General features: G+C 47.0%; 4 non-coding genes and 1 pseudogene across 4 annotated transcripts; all 5 read right to left on the bottom strand.

Moving 5' to 3' along the window:
* Positions 1-2,943: 2,943 nt before the first annotated feature.
* LOC147974377 (uncharacterized) lies at positions 2,944-7,701 on the bottom strand (annotated as a pseudogene).
* A 1,506-nt stretch (positions 7,702-9,207) lies between these two features.
* LOC125555147 (small nucleolar RNA Z112) lies at positions 9,208-9,388 on the bottom strand. The gene has a single exon (XR_007304576.2). It is a non-coding gene; the product is annotated as a small nucleolar RNA Z112 (small nucleolar RNA).
* A 220-nt stretch (positions 9,389-9,608) lies between these two features.
* On the bottom strand, positions 9,609-9,705 carry LOC125555151 (small nucleolar RNA snoR31/Z110/Z27). The gene has a single exon (XR_007304581.2). It is a non-coding gene; the product is annotated as a small nucleolar RNA snoR31/Z110/Z27 (small nucleolar RNA).
* A 43-nt stretch (positions 9,706-9,748) lies between these two features.
* LOC125555173 (small nucleolar RNA snoR31) lies at positions 9,749-9,842 on the bottom strand. The gene has a single exon (XR_007304604.1). It is a non-coding gene; the product is annotated as a small nucleolar RNA snoR31 (small nucleolar RNA).
* Positions 9,843-10,045: 203 nt separating this feature from the next.
* LOC125555171 (small nucleolar RNA U31b) lies at positions 10,046-10,124 on the bottom strand. The gene has a single exon (XR_007304603.2). It is a non-coding gene; the product is annotated as a small nucleolar RNA U31b (small nucleolar RNA).
* Between the last annotated feature and the right edge of the window lie 6,168 nt (positions 10,125-16,292).

Here is a 16,292-nt window from a genome sequence, read left to right as displayed (position 1 = left end):
GTGTGCGGTGCCCCCTCCATGATATTACACCTCGATCATATTGTAGCGGTGCTTAGGCGAAGCCCTGCGACGGTTGAACATCAAGATCGTCACCACGCCGTCGTGCTGACAGAACTCCTCCCCGAAGCTTTGCTGGATCGGAGCTCGGGGAGCGTCATCGAGCTGAACGTGTGCCAAGAACTCGGAGGTGCCGGAGTAACGGTGCTTGGATCGGTTGGACCGGGAAGACGTACGACTACTTCCTCTATGTTGCGTCAACGCTTCTGCTTCGGTCTACGAGGGTACGTAGACAGCACTCTCCCATCTTGTTGCTATGCATCACCATGATCTTGCGTGTGCGTAGGAATTTTTTTGAAATTACTACGTTCCCCAACAGTTGGCGTTGGAGTAGGCCGTGAGAGTCATGGACGACGATCGAGGAATGTGTAGGCAGAGGTCGAGTGTACCCTTGATGTAGCGAAGAATACGCTTGACCAAGTGTAGATGCGGCTCGCGGGGAGCATGCATATAGAGGCAGGCCTGCTGCACAGCATAGGCGATGTCCAGACGTGTGAGAGTGAGATACGGCAATGCACCAGCATAACTCCGATAGGTAGTAGCATCATCAAGCAAAGCACCATCAATGGCTGAGAGTTTGACCTTGGCGCCAACTGGAGTGAGCGATGGATGACAGTCGGCCATGCCTGCACGCTGAAGAAGATCCAAGGTGTACTGTCGCTCGGAGAGAACCATGCCATTGGCATCCCGGGTAACCGAGATGCCGAGGAAAAACGAGAGGTCTCCAAGATCTGTCATGGCAAACTCCGAGTGTAGCTGCTGTGTCAAGTGCTGAAGGAGCGTGGATGTAGAAGCGGTGATCACAATATCATCAACGTACAAGAGGATGTACGCGAATTGGTGTCCGTGGTGGTAGATGAATAGGAATACATCCGATTTCGATGCAACAAAACCGAGGCGATGTGCGTAGAGAGCGAACCGTTGGTACCATGCACGGGGTACATGTTTGAGGCCATAGAGTGACTTGTGAAGACGGCACACGTAGTCGGGGCAGCAGGCATATCAACGAAACCAGGCGGCTGCTGGCAATAAACCTCCTCGTGAAGGTTGTCGTTGAGGAAGGCATTCTTGATGTCAAGCTTGTGGATCGGCCACGCACGGGAAACCACAATGCTGAGGACGATGCGGATGGTGTCCGGTTTGAAAACTGGGCTGAATGTCTCGTTGAAGTCGATGCCCGGCTATTGAGAGTAGCCGCGGACCACCCACCGAGCTTTATAGCGGGCAAGCCGTCCGTCTGAATGAAACTTATTCTTGAAAATCCACTTCCCTAAAACAACATGAGCACGAGGTGGCCGTGGAACAAGTGACCACGTCCGGTTAGTGACAAGCACCTCGAACTCATCGTGCATAGCACGACACCAGTGTGGGTCGTTGAGAGCACCCCAGTGTGTTTTGGGAAGAAGAGAAATAGAGGAGGCGGAAGCCATAAGATTCATACGATCGACGGGCTAAAAGAGACCGCGCTTGGCGCAAGTAAGCATCATGTGGGTGTTGCTAGGGGAGGGTGGCCGATGCACGACGACAGGGGAAGAAGGTGCGCTCGAACCAGGGGCAGGTGCGGGCGAAGGTCCGGGGGAGGCAGGCGCGCTCGGTGGGCTAGCGAGAATGGGCGAGCTGGGCGGCGGGCTAGGCGCTGCAGCGGGGCTAGGCGCGCTCGCGGGCGAGCGGGTAGAGGGGTGGGGGGAAGAAGAAGGGTTGACATGCATAGCGGGTTGGACTGCAGGAGAGAGGGCGGGTATGGTGTTTATGGCTACGAGGTGGAGGAGGATATCCAACGACGCAAGGGGGTTGGACGGGCGATCCGAAGAGGAAGAGAAGGGAAAGATCGTCTCGTCGAAGACGACATGGAGAGAGATGATGACACGACATGTTTGAGGATCAAGACACCGATATCCTTTAGGCTGTGTTCGGTTGAGAGGGATTCAAAGGGGGTTTGGCAGGGATTGAAGTGGATTTAATCCCTTGCATGTCAAAACCTCCCCAAATCCCCGCCAATCCTCTTGTGGAGGGGTGTAACCGAATAAGGCCTTATGGTTGGCGGGATAACCAAGTAATATTCATGCGACGGAACATGGCGCTAGTTTATGCTTGGCGACGGATGATTGGTTAGGGTAGCATAAGCATCCAAAGACTCGGAGCATGCTATAGTCGGGAAGGGTATTATGTAGGCGGATGTAGGGGATGGCGAACGCGATGGACTGAGAGGGGCGTATGTTGATGAGATGGGTGGTGGTGGCCAAGGCTTCCGCCCAGTAGGGCAGTGGCATCGAGGACTGAAAGAGAAGTGTGCGTGCAACATCGTTGAGGGTGCGGATGGCACGTTCAGCCTTGCCATTTTGAGCGGAGGTGTACGGGCATGAAAGACGAAGATGAATGCCATGAGAGGCAAAGAAGGTGGTGATTGTGGTGTTGAGAAACTCGGTGCCATTGTCGGCCTTCATTGCTACTAGTGAACGGGAAAATTGTGTGCGGGCGTAGGCGACAAAATTAGTAAGTGTGGCGGCGGTGTCAGATTTGTTGCTGAGAGGAAACGTCCATATATAGTGCGAGAAGTCGTCCACAATAACAAGGTAATACTTAAAACCGGAGTTGCTCAAAACAGGAGATGTCCAAAGATCACAATGTACTAACTGAAATGGTTCGACACAATGCGAGGTAGACCTAGTGAACGGCAAGCGTACATGTTTGCCAAGTTGGCAAGCATGACAAACGTGGGAAGCCGCTTTATTACAAGGAATAGATGACTATTTATGAAGATGCGACATAGCGTCGCGACCTGGATGTCCTAGATGGCGATGCCAAAGCTCGATGGAGGTGGTGGCGATGAGTCCATGGGCGTGATGGTTGATGACCGAGGAGGGGGACACGTAGAGATCTCCATGGCTATTGCAGCGAAGAATCACGGCCCTGGTGCGAAGGTCCTTCACAGAGAAGCCGAAGGGGTCAAATCCGATTGAGCATAAATTATCAATAGTGAAACGACGAACAGCAAGTAGGTTTTTGACAATATGAGGGACGAGTAGAACATTGTGAAGAAAAAGTGTGCGAACGGAAGTAGGAATAGAGGCATCACCAGTATGAGAAACGGGTAATGTAGAGTGATACGTCCATTTTGCATCATGCTTTTATATCGATATTTATTGCATTATGGGCTGTTATTACACGTTATGGTACAATACTTATGGCTATTCTCTCTTATTTTACAAGGTTTGCATGAAGAGGGAGAATGCCGGCAGCTGGAATTCTGGGCTGGAAAAGGAGCAAATATTAGAGACCTATTCTGCACAACTCCAAAAGTCCTGAAACTCCCCGAAAGTTGGTTTTGGAAATAATAAAAGATACTGAGCAAAGAAAATACCAGAGGGGACCCACACCCTGGCCATGAGGGTGGAGGGCGCGCCCCCCTATCTTGTGGGCCCCCTGTTGGCCCTCTGGTGCCCATCTTCTGCTATTTGAAGTCTTTCGTCTGAGAAAAAATCATAGCAAGCTTTCGGGACGAGACTCCACCGCCACGAGGCGGAACCTTGGCGGAACCAATCTAGGGCTCTGGTGGAGCTGTTCTGCCGGGGACACATCCCTCGGGGAGGGGAAATCATCGCCATCGTCATCACCAACGATCCTCTCATTGAGAGGGGTTCAATCTCCATCAAAATCTTCACCAGCACCATCTCCTCTCAAACCCTAGTTCATCTCTTGTATCCGATTCTCGTCTCTAAGTCTGAGATTGGTACCTGTAGGTTGCTAGTAGTGTTGATTACTCCTTGTAGTTGATGCTAGTTGGTTTATTTGGTGGAAGATCATATGTTTAGATCCATTATGCATATTAATACCCCTCTGATTATGAACATGAATATGCTTTGTTAGTAGTTACATTTGTTCCTGAGGACATGGGAGAAGTATTGCTATTAGTAGTCATGTGAATTTGGTATTCGTTCGATATTTTGATGAGATGTATGTTGTCTCTCCTCTAGTGGTGTTATGTGAACGTCGACTACATAACACTTCACCATTATTTGGGCCTAGAGGAAGGCATTGGGAAGTAATAAGTAGATGATGGGTTGCTAGAGTGACAGAAGCTTAAACCCTAGTTTATGCGTTGCTTCGTAAGGGGCTGATTTCGATCCACTTGTTTCATGCTATGGTTAGGTTTACCTTAATACTTCTTTTGTAGTTGCGGATGCTTGCAATAGGAGTTAATCATAAGTGGGATGTTTGTCCAAGTAAGGACAGCACCCAAGCACCGGTCCACCCACATATCAAATTATCAAAGTACCGAATGCGAATCATATGAACGTGATGAAACTAGCTTGACGATAATCCCCATGTGTCCTCGGGAGCGTTTTCCTTTATATAAGAGTTTGTCCAGGCTTGTCCTTTGCTACAAAAGGATTGGGCCACCTTGCTGCACCTTAGTTACTTTATTTACTTGTTACCCGTTACCAATTATCTTATCACAAAACTATCTGTTACCTATAATTTCAGTGCTTGCAGAGAATACCTTGCTGAAAACTGCTTATCATTTCCTTCTGCTCCTTGTTGGGTTCGACACTCTTACTTATCGAAAGGACTACGATAGATCCCCTATACTTGTGGGTCATCATAGAGCCATTGCCAACGGCGACAAGGGAGGAGGAAGAAGAAGCAGGAATGAGATGTTGAAGCATACCGGGGTCGGAGGCCATGTGGGATGTGGCTCCGGAGTCCATGACCCACTCCCCGATGTTGGAGGCTGATGCGGCGTTGTTCAAGGTGGCAATCAGCGCGGTGCAGTCTCACTGAGGTGTCGGGTTGTAGCCGTGGACCGGAGGAGCGTTGGTGCCGAAGGCCTGGCCATGGAGAGGAGCCAGGGAAGTGAACTCCTGGGCGGGTGGCAGCACCGGGGGACGCGGTCCAAGCAGGCCGGCTCCACCGGTCGGGCACGGCGTGGGAGCGCCCTGAGGCTGTAGTGGCTGGCCAGTGTATGGGTTGAAGCGGATCCATGGGCCGACCGTGGGTTGGCCGCCTGTACCGATGCGGGCACCGCCGGAGTTGCTGCCGATGGATCTGCCGCCTTGCCTCTTCTTGCGCCAGTTCCCGCTGTTGCGGTTGCCGCCGGCTACGGAGTTGCCGCCGCAACGGTTGCCATCACCACGGTTGGAGTTGGAGCCGCCAAGTGAAGGAAATATGCCCTAGAGGCAATAATAAAGTTATTATTTATTTCCTTATTTCATGATGAATGTTTATTATTCATGCTAGAATTGTATTAACCGGAAACATAATACATGTGTGAATACATAGACAACCAGAGTGTCACTAGTATGCCTCTACTTGACTAGCTCGTTAATCAAAGATGGTTATGTTTCCTAACCATGAACAAAGTGTTGTTATTTGATTAACGAGGTCACATCATTAGTTGAATGATCTGATTGACATGACCCATTCCATTAGCTTAGCACCCGATCGTTTAGTATGTTGCTATTGCTTTCTTCATGACTTATACATGTTCCTATGACTATGAGATTATGCAACTCCCGTTTGCCGGAGGAACACTTTGGGTGCTACCAAACATCACAACGTAACTGGGTGATTATAAAGGAGCATTACAGGTGTCTCCAAAGGGAGATGTTGGGTTGGCGTATTTCGAGATTAGGATTTGTCACTCCGATTGTCGGAGAGGTATCTCTGGGCCCTCTCGGTAATGCACATCACATAAGCCTTGCAAGCATTGCAACTAATGAGTTAGTTGCGGGATGATGTATTACAGAACGAGTAAAGAGACTTGCTGGTAACGAGATTGAACTAGGTATTGGATACCGACGATCGAATCTCGGGCAAGTAACATACCGATGACAAAGGGAACAACGTATGTTGTTATGCGGTCTGACCGATAAAGATCTTCGTAGAATATGTAGGAGCCAATATGGGCATCCAGGTCCCGCTATTGGTTATTGACCGGAGACGTGTCTCGGTCATGTCTACATTGTTCTCGAACCCGTAGGGTCCGCACGCTTAAGGTTACGATAACAGTTATATTATGAGTTTATGCATTTTGATGTACCAAAGGTTGTTCAGAGTCCCGGATGTGATCACGGACATGACGAGGAGTCTCGAAATGGTCGAGACGTAAAGATTGATGTATCGGAAGCCTATGTTTGGATATCGGAAGTGTTCCGGGTGAAATCAGGATTTTACCGGAGTACCGGGAAGGTTACCGGAACCCCCCGGGAGCTAAATGGGCCATGATGGGCCTTAGTGGAAAAGAGAAGAGGCAGCCCTACATGGGCTGCGCGCCTCCCCCTTCCCCTAGTCCTATTAGGACTAGGAGAGGTGGTCGGCCCCCTCTCTCTCTTTTCCCCCTCCGCAAATCCTATTCCAACTAGGATTGGGGGGGGGGGGGAATCCTACTCCCAGAGGGAGTAGGACTCTCCTGGCGTGCCACACCTTGGCCGGCCAGCCTCCCCCCCTCTAGTCCTTTATATACTGAGGCAGAGGCACCCTAGAACACACAAGTTGATCCAGGTGATCTATTCCTTAGCCGTGTGCGGCGCCCCCAGCCACCATAGTCCTCGATAATACTGTAGCGGAGTTTAGGCGAAGCCCTGCTGCTGTAGTGCATCAAGATCGTCACCACGCCGTCGTGCTGACGGAACTCTTCCCCGACACTTTGCTGGATCGAAGTCCGGGGATCGTCATCGAGCTGAACGTGTGCTCGAACTCGGAGGTGCCGTAGTTTCGGTGCTTGATCGGTTGGATCGTGAAGACGTACGACTACTTCCTCTACGTTGTGTCAACGCTTCCGCAGTCGGTCTGCGTGGGTACGTAGACAGCACTCTCCCCTCTCATTGCTATGCATCACATGATCTTGCGTGTGCGTAGGAAAATTTTTGAAATTACTACGAAACCCAACACCAAGGCCGGAGCCCTAGGAGGAGTGGTCGCCGTACAGGGCGGTCTGGTTCGCCACGGCGGAGGTGTTGGCGAGTTGAGTCTCGCGGAGAACAAGCAAAGAGTGTGTCTGCCCGAAGGTTGGGAGCGGGTTCTGCATGGTCACGATCGTGGTGATGTCGGCGAACCGTGGGTTGAGGACGCGAAGGCAGTTGAGGACGAGAGTCTGGTCCGTGACCGGAGTGCTGACGTCGGCGAGGGCGTCGGAGAGGGCCTTCAAGCGGTGGCAGTACGCGGTGACCGAGAGGCCGCCTTGTACGAGGCTGCGGAACTCGGCATTGAGGTAGACCGCGCGGGTCATCTGGTTATCCAGAAAGAGGTTGGAGTTGAGGTTCCAGGCCTCATACGCCATCTGATCTTCCGCCATGATCATATCAAGAATCTCGTCAGAGATAGAGCCGTACAGCCAGGACCAGACGACATAGTCCTCACGGTCCAATCCGGCGTGCGGTCCGCCGCGGCCGTGACGGTGGTGATGTGGGGAAGCAAGTTGTACTTGCCGAGGAGGACGCGGATGAGCATCCTCCACTTGGCGAAGTTGGAGGTGTGGAGATCAAGCGTGACGGGCACGTGGGTGCGCATGCTAGCAACTTGTACAGCCGGCGAGGCAGAGGCGGGCATGGTGGTGTTGACGAGGGGGGCGGTGATGGTGGAGTGGGAGGCAGGCAGGGAGGGAGAGGTGAGCGAGGAGTTGGTGGAGGCGCCGGTTCCTGCCATGGCTAGGTGACGGCAATCAGGAAGGCTGGCGGTGGTGTGGTAGGGTTTAGGAGGAGAGGATTGATCTATCTGATACCAAGTAAACGAGAATGATTAGGCAATGCGCCACATATGGACGGCCCTCGTGTTACATATATATAGGAATACATGAGAGTTACATGCCTTGGAGGTCAAGGAAGATCACAACCATATCATACAGAATCATGGGATATTCCTATACATAAGCGATACACGGAAATATACTCTAACACAATCTCAGGGGCAACTCCAGGTCACCTTCTGCGCCGTCGCCCCGCCGCTCGTTTCCTACTTCTGCGTCCACGCCACCCACATGGACCACACCGAGTTCCCGGTCATGCCCTACATCCTGGCCACCGAGACCGACGGCAGCCTCGTCCTCCTATGCGTCGCCACCAGCGACCATCCGACCGATTACTTGTGTCCCGAAAATTGCCAATACTTCGTCTACGATACCCTCTCTCGCAAACTTCACCAACTCCCGCTCCCCGGCTTCCAACACCGACTCAACGAGACCTCGCTCGCCATCATGCGCAAGCCCAACAAAAGCTCCAAAAACACCAGCAACCACGTCGACCTATGACCCCATGTACATGGAGAGGCAGAGGATGAGGCCGAGGCCCATCACTTCGTCATTGCCGCAAAATCTTACATTTTCTGGGGTAAAAAATCTCCTCACCTCTGCATCTATGACTCTGCTATCAAGACATGGAGCAACAAGCCAGTGGTGATGGGTCCATCATATCCAGAACACCACCTCACAAGCAAGACACTCACCATCGGAGGAAGCAATGGCACTATGGCTTGGATGGATCTCTAGCGCAACATCGTCTTCTGCGACGTTCTCGCCAAACGCCCCAAGCTTGGCTACCTGAAGTTCCCGTGCGGACCCGACGTGGGGGCTATCAATCCAAGGTCTCTTCGCGACATAGCCGTCTTTGGCCAGACCATCAAGTATGTTGTGATGCTGCATCACCTCGACAGAAGCTCCTCTAAGGTCCCCTCCCGTCATTGGATGGCCACAACATGGAGCATTGACAAGAGCCGTCACACCTCAGCCAAGGATTGGCGCATGGTTTGCCAGCTCAATTCCACCCGTATAATGGTTGATGCGGCCGGTACCGCGGCTTCCTTCCCAACCTTGTCGTCTCTTTGCGTTGGCATGCCCACACTCAGCATGCAGAATGATGCCATTGTTTACTTCCTCGCTAAGGTTGACTTCAGCCCAAGCCAACACACAGCTCTCTAGCCTGGCTGGGCGAAAGCTCTTAGGCGGCATCTACGAATGTTTTGAGAAACAAGCCTTAAATTTATCATCATCGTCGTAACATATCTCCAAAACTGATCAAACCATATTGATCAGTACCTTATTCAGCCACTACAAAAATATCGTAACCACAACAATTAACTCTAGAGAGTGTATCTTAACCAAAATACAGAGAAAGGTTCCTGTCAACACACACAAAACAGAGCAAACAGTATGAGAGAATCCCTCAGAGACCCATTTAAAATCATGCACACAACTGAACCAAACCAGGTGCAAAAGGATATTCCAGCCCTGACCAAACTACAAAGGTTATAGCCAAAGGGAGGACACATGCAGTGGAGAGAAACAGTTGTTGTTTACAGTGTCATAGGCACTTCCTGGTCTAAGAATCTTCACTGGGATAATTTAAGTTGAACAAAATTAACAATATAATAAAGAAAATTGTACGCTTCTGGTTTTATGCAACAGAAAGCCGCAAAAATATCGTCATTCAGAATCGGACGGTAATTCAACATAAAGCTAATCATCATGCACTTTAATTACATCAGGTCAGCAAGTATAAAAGAGAACAATGCTCACTAGCCAATACCAAAAAACTAAGATAATTTACAAGAAAACATGGTGTATCATCAGAATATAAAAGCCTTCTAATCCACAGGTAAATAGGCACTATGTCAGAAGGTGTCCTAAGATTGAATAAGGTTTCCTCGCATGATACTGACGAAATCAAGAAGAAAATAAACAATTAGAAACAGATCTATAATGGATTCAGTTGCAAAGATGACATCACACAGGCAGCTCATGCCACCCCTCGGATCAAGTTTTGGATCATGCATCAATACCTCCTCACAATCCAAATAGATCATCTAGATTGAAAGGCAAAAATAACAGCCAAAAAGATTCAAAATATAGTTGCTCAGTGGTGGCAGTGTTTAATTGGTTCGATTCTGATTTGGTCTATTGAGCTTGAATACTTGCAAATCATCACTGCCATCAGTCAAAGAAATTAAGTAAAAGAAAATCAAACCAACTGTTTAAACTTTGATTTGTTAAGTCGTATTTAATAGTATGTCAATCAGCACATATCCACCTAAACGGACCCTAAGACTGGGGCGATAAATTTGAAATCATCATAAAAAAACTCAACATTGTACAAAGGTATACATATATGAACAAGTTGGGTGCATACCCTTTGCTCTTCTCGTTGCATATCTTGTCAGCGGCTTTTCTTGTCCGCCCTCCTGAGAGCAAAGAACTCGATTCTCAGATCAAATGTCTCATGCTCCCACTTCTCATCCACCAGAGAAGTTCCATCGCTGCAACAACCACCAACTTCAACAGTTAAGGAAGAGATAGCGGAGGCAGCATGATTGGAAGAACAAAAAAATGTACTTCAAGAAAAGCCTATGGACAAACCCTTCAAATATAACTCAAGTCAACAATTAGTCCATAGGAATTGTCATCAATTATCAAAACCAAACATGGGGGCACCGCATGTTCTTTCAGTGCTAGAGTATGTTATGGTGGGGATTGAATGTCAATTAATAAAAGCTATGGCGGGGACTGTGCAATTTCTTTTGCATGTTTTAGATATCAAAGTAGAAAATTGTAGTGGGACATGTGACTGTGGGGTAGGGATAGCCTATTTTTGCCCATTAAGTCATACTATCGGGGCAGGTTTGGGTATACCCATGGTTACAAGATTATATCCAGACCCTACCCACGAGCAATCAGGTCGGGTTTGGGTGCTGCCCATGGGCACAAAAGCATATCCAAACCCTATCCATTCGAGTCGGATATGCATGGGTATGCATGTCCATGGATAAGATTGTCATCCTTATTAACATGACCGTTGGAACTCCCCATCCCAAATAACTTTAATGGTATTAATTTGGTATACTGTGAATGTTCTCCCCTTTTTCCTATGAAGTTGGTCAAATTTCAAAAAGTTCGACGTAAGAAAAAATGTAAAGTAATAAAAGAAGGCGAGGGAGTGCTAACTAGAGAGAAAATTCAAAAGGTGGAGGAAAAGTGTGAAGTCCATGTTTGGTTAGTTAGCAGTGCACAACACAGAGAGGGGACAAAGTCGAAACTGTTGTGTGAACGACACAACCTGGAAGACAGCGGGACGATGCCCGATCCAGATGTCGACTGCACTTTACTGATATGCATAGACAGACTGATATATGTTGTCGTTCACACATCATCTTGTGCATAGCAGCACTCGGACAAAGTAGTCCCACATCCATATCTGCAAAAAATCTGTCTAGTCATTGACACATCATCCATCCACTTGTTTACATCCATCTATCAAACAAGAAGAAAAAATGCCTTGCAAACACAACTGGCTTTACAAGGAGAAAAAAAGGATATAATCTTACAACAAAACATGTCCACATAGGTAATCTTGCATACATGCATACATTCAGCCGTTGCAATAACAGAATGACACATGGCATACATAATCCAAGCACGGCTGCCTTCAAGCAAAATAAAGAAAAGAAAATTTGCCCTCCAAACAAAAACATATCCTGACATAGAATCTTGTGCACATTAAACTATGTGCAAATAACATATTGGCACATGGCCGAATAACACTGGTAAATACAATGGCAGCAAGCAAGCAAGATCTAACTAACAAGTTTAAATCTGCCTCCACGATGAAGCTCTATTGGAAAAAAACTTCAAGTAGAAAAGTAAGACCAAAGTTTGCCAAAAGCAACAGTAACTCGATATTGGCGTCACCTATTATAATCTCTTGGTTAAGGAACTACAATACACTCTTTTACTAGCATACATGGCTGACTAATTGGCTGGGTGTATTTATTCTTTTTGTAAAACACCATTCTACATGATAGATGGTGGATTGCAGTGGCCATCGAAAGATCTTCTTGAGGGTTTCTCTCTCCAGATCTGGTGGATGACTTCAATGATGAGATGCAAACTATGGACGTCGGCTTGACACGGAAGAATGGTGGTGCAGCGACGACTAACACATCGCTTGCAACTGTTGGGATCGTGGAAATGTGGTGGCGACAGTACTTGAGTGACTTGATGGTGGTGCTACTCGAGCACCCGGTGTCGAGCTCCGAGGTGAAAGCCTGGGTGACCCGAGTTGGTTATGCTTGGCAATGATGATGTTTTTACGTCGTTACCTTGTTGAAGGCATTGCTCGGATATGCTTGGACCGTTTCTTAAGGGTGAAAACCTAGATTCCAATCTTGAGTGGTCGAATCTGGCAATGGCGGCTATTGAGCGTCGCTCCCTTCTTGAAGGTGTTGATGTTGAAGAACTTCGTTGTTTGTGTGGTGCCATGAGATGGATGGTGCGGATATGGTCATTGATGTAGCTTGCCGAATGTGGATCTAATCTCTTTTGGGTATTCCTTCGCCTATACATAGCTTTGGTCTTATATGACTTTGCTATCTGTTGGCATGTTCTTGTATGCATGTGTTGGGGTTGCCCGTGTGCATCTTTACTATGCAGAGGCCGCCGGGTGGTCTTATTGTCTTTGTATCCTCTTGATGCTTCATTTTGAGCCAATAAAATTCACCCTTTGTCAAAAAAAAAAGATAAATGGTGGAGATCAGGGGATCCTGATGCAGTTTGTCAACTACTCGCTATCCATCTAGAATAAGCCAGATTTTTATTTGCACATATCTAATTATAAACTAGAAAACAGTTATTGGGATATTTCATATACCACACACTTTTGAGATTCCTGCCAAGATATAAATTATTAATTAACTTGCCCAAATTAATCTGGGAATACATGTGTTGTTTCTTTAAACTTCGTCTCATTTAGATAGTTTTTTCTTTAAAAAATTAGAAGGGTAACACACTAAAATGTAAAATAAACAATTTTAACACTTTATGAGACTTACCTCAATATATTATATATGATTGTAACATAGAAAAAATAGTGCGGAAATTACAAATAAATTTAGTATAAATAATGATATTTATGTTTATCGGGACCCAAGTTTTACTTTTATTGGCGCCGTGCATCAACCGATAGAGAGGCAGCTGCCCGAGGGCATGGGAAACTAATTGATCAGACTTGTTTCCTGCTTATGTATCTCTCTTCGACTTGTGTGGACCCCTAAGAAGGTCCATCATCTCCGTGTACAAATAAATCAAGGAGAAGTCATTCGTTGTAACACAAAGTGAGTATATAAACAATGGAGAAGTGTACTACATCTTCTTTACATATTAAAGTATTCAAAGTTGTGCTCATTGTTATGCAAAGTTGCGCAACATCGAAACAACGACCGTCTTTTAATACTTCGATTAAAGTCAGTTTTATCTTTTTCACATATTGCAATTTGATCTAAAGTCAATAATTTAGGTATTTCTCTTGGTCATGGTTATTATCAAATTGCAGCCTCCATTAATTAATTAAATTAAAGCTTATGAATTGGATAGTGCTATTACCATTCTTCAAAGAAAAACGCCGTTGACACCTATGGAGGATACTGATCCCAATAGTTTGTCCACAAACTCATTGCAAGGTTTTTGTGAAGACCTGACAAATGAGGAGCTTTCTCATGATGATGGAAATTTGGATAGTCATATGGATTGTATGGTAGTTCCTGATAAACCCAAGAGAAAGCAAATGTGAAGAAAGTTTATGATATATCTTCGATAAGACACAATACTCTTAAATGTTTCCAAATGAAGTCTGATAAATGCAGGATTTTGTGGAATAGTAGAGGTCTTGGTGACCTGGCTAAGCATCGTTTTCTCTCAATTATGTAGTGAGCAAAATTTAGACGTTCTAGTCTCCATGGAGACTAATAAGGATAATGTTTTTCTCCATTTTAAGTCACCTCTGTGGTGGTCTTGACTTTGCTTAGTATTTGCCTTCCTACTGGCTAGTCAAGCCAAGTGGACTGCAGCTTCAAACCCAAAACATAAAATCCAGTGTGACAAAGAAAACCACTCAACCTATCAAAATTTAAATAACCACTCACCTTAAGACAAAATATGAAGCAAGGTCGAATGATATATGGACGCGAATCCGATCATTTTTTCTTGGTTAAATGTTTTGTTAGAAAATTTACCCATTATTCATGTTATTATTGGAAAAATATTTTGGTATTAGTTTAGTTGCTAACCCGCGTATATATTATTTTCCTTGGTTCCGGCCACGCCCCTCCCCCACCCCCACCCCCTCTTTTGGATAAAGGGCGCTTTTATTATCTCAAACTATAGCGATACAAAGCATTAAAATTATCACCCGACCTCTGCATAACTACGATGCATACAACCAAACATCAACAGTCTGAGAGAAAACAAGTAATAAAAAGCTGACAATTTGGCAACGGTAGAGTCCTATAGACCGACACTATGCCTATGTCGAAATGGCTGATGGACCGATCCGGAGATTATGTTGCCACTCATGTTGGGTAAAAACCTCAGTAGCCACCTGCTCCAACCGCTTACACACCCCCTTGAACAACGATTGGTACTCCACACATTGTAGTATAGACCACGTACGAAGCAAGTGCGTACAATGGAAAATAACTTGCAACAGTTAAGAAAGAGATAGCGGTGCTGCAACAACCACCAACTTCAACAGTTAAGAAAGTGATAGCGGTGCCTTCCTGGTTGTCACTTCCTGGTGGACTTGGATCTGGCCGAGCAGTCCCTGGTGAAGTCAACCTGCTCACGCGGTTCAGTCGACGGGGTTTAGTCACTAGAGAGAGGAGGAAGGGTTGTGTTACCAGGCGGCACGGAGAGCTGCTCGGCCACGAGGAAGCCAAGCGGGGGGCGATTGTCGACGTTGATTCCTCTTGAACCTCGGCGGCGCCCGGATCTGGTAGACGCGCAGCGCGACTGCCACCACCACTGCCAGCGCCAGTTGGATTGGGGTCTGTTTGGCGTGTTTCCCTCGGCCGGATGAGGGAACCTCCCTCCGCCTCTTCCTCTTCCCGGTCCTCATCGGCAGCTGCGACGGCGGAGGGGTGGAAGTGAGTGGTGGTCGGGCGGCAAAGGGGTAGGAAGGAGTGATGGTCGGGCGGCGGGTGGGAGGGAAATACTGTGAGAATTAGGGTTGCCTCGTTATATATATGAAACAAGCTTTAAGATGCGTGTCAGCCAGCCTCCTCTTGGGCCCAGCTAGGCCGGCCCATCAGGAAAAAGGTGCGGGAGCCGGGGTTCGTTCATTGTTGCGAGGGCTACGCCGTACCACCAGGCCGTCGTTTTTTTACAATTAATGGACCTTTTTTTCTCAATTGATGAAGTTTTTATAAAATTACATGATTTATTTTCAAATTCAATGAACATAAAAAAGATAAGAATAAGAGGCTCACCACAAGGTGGTGCCGGCGACGGGACGGTGCGGGTGATTGACGGTGGTTACGACGGAGACGGGAAGGCACTAAGTAAACCACACCTACATATGCAAACTAAGTGTTATTTTGACCTCAAATTGCATATAAATCATATAGTACCACATATAATTTCTCCCAAAATAAAACCCACAAATCACTATACTTATAGAGCATCGCAAGAGCTAATTTAGCAATGAGAGATGAAAGGACAAAGTTGCTAATCTTTGTGATCACTTGGATGGATGGGATGCCTTCAAATCTTCACAAATTTTGGCAAAAATGGAGTGTGAGCTCGAGAGGAAGAGGAAGAAAACAGAGGAGAGAGGAAAGGGGAAGAACAAAGCGGTCGGGCTCGATAAAGGGGTTTATATAGGATGACCTTTAGTACCGGTTGGTTATACGAACCGGGACTAAAGGTGCATCTCTAGTCCCGGTTCATATAACCAACTGGTATTAAAGGTGTTGGTGGGGCCCCAGCCTGACACAAGTCTGTCACCACGTCTTTAGTTCTGGTTCGTGTCACAAACCGGTACTAAAGGTTCGCCACGAACCGGTACTAATGATTGCCGCCCACCTAGCCGTTGGAACCGCCACTAATGAGCATATTAGTGCCGGTTTAGTTACAAACTGGGACTAATGTGCTTCACGTTAGGCACTTTTTCTACTAGTGTGGGTAGGATATATGGGAAGCAACATTCAGGAACGCAAGCATTGAAAGAAATGTTCATATGCGCCATCCAAAATTTAATTTGTGATACTTTTCAGAATCCTTTAGCTGGCTACTTTCTTTTTTCCTTCCATTACTTTACATGGAAAATATAGAGCAGTCTGTACTACAAAGGAAGGAACAAAACTATATGTATGAAAGCCGGCTGACTACTAGCACACGCCAAGAAAATAAGAAAGCAGCTAACCAATTCTGACAGAAAAATGACAGGTTGCAAGCACAAACAAATAAATCTGACATCACA

Source organism: Triticum urartu, chromosome 4A, assembly GCF_056163025.1.
Source record: "Triticum urartu cultivar PI428250 chromosome 4A, HENAU_Tu73, whole genome shotgun sequence".
Taxonomy (NCBI): domain Eukaryota; kingdom Viridiplantae; phylum Streptophyta; class Magnoliopsida; order Poales; family Poaceae; genus Triticum; species Triticum urartu.
This window is presented reverse-complemented; position numbering and strand designations above follow the sequence as displayed.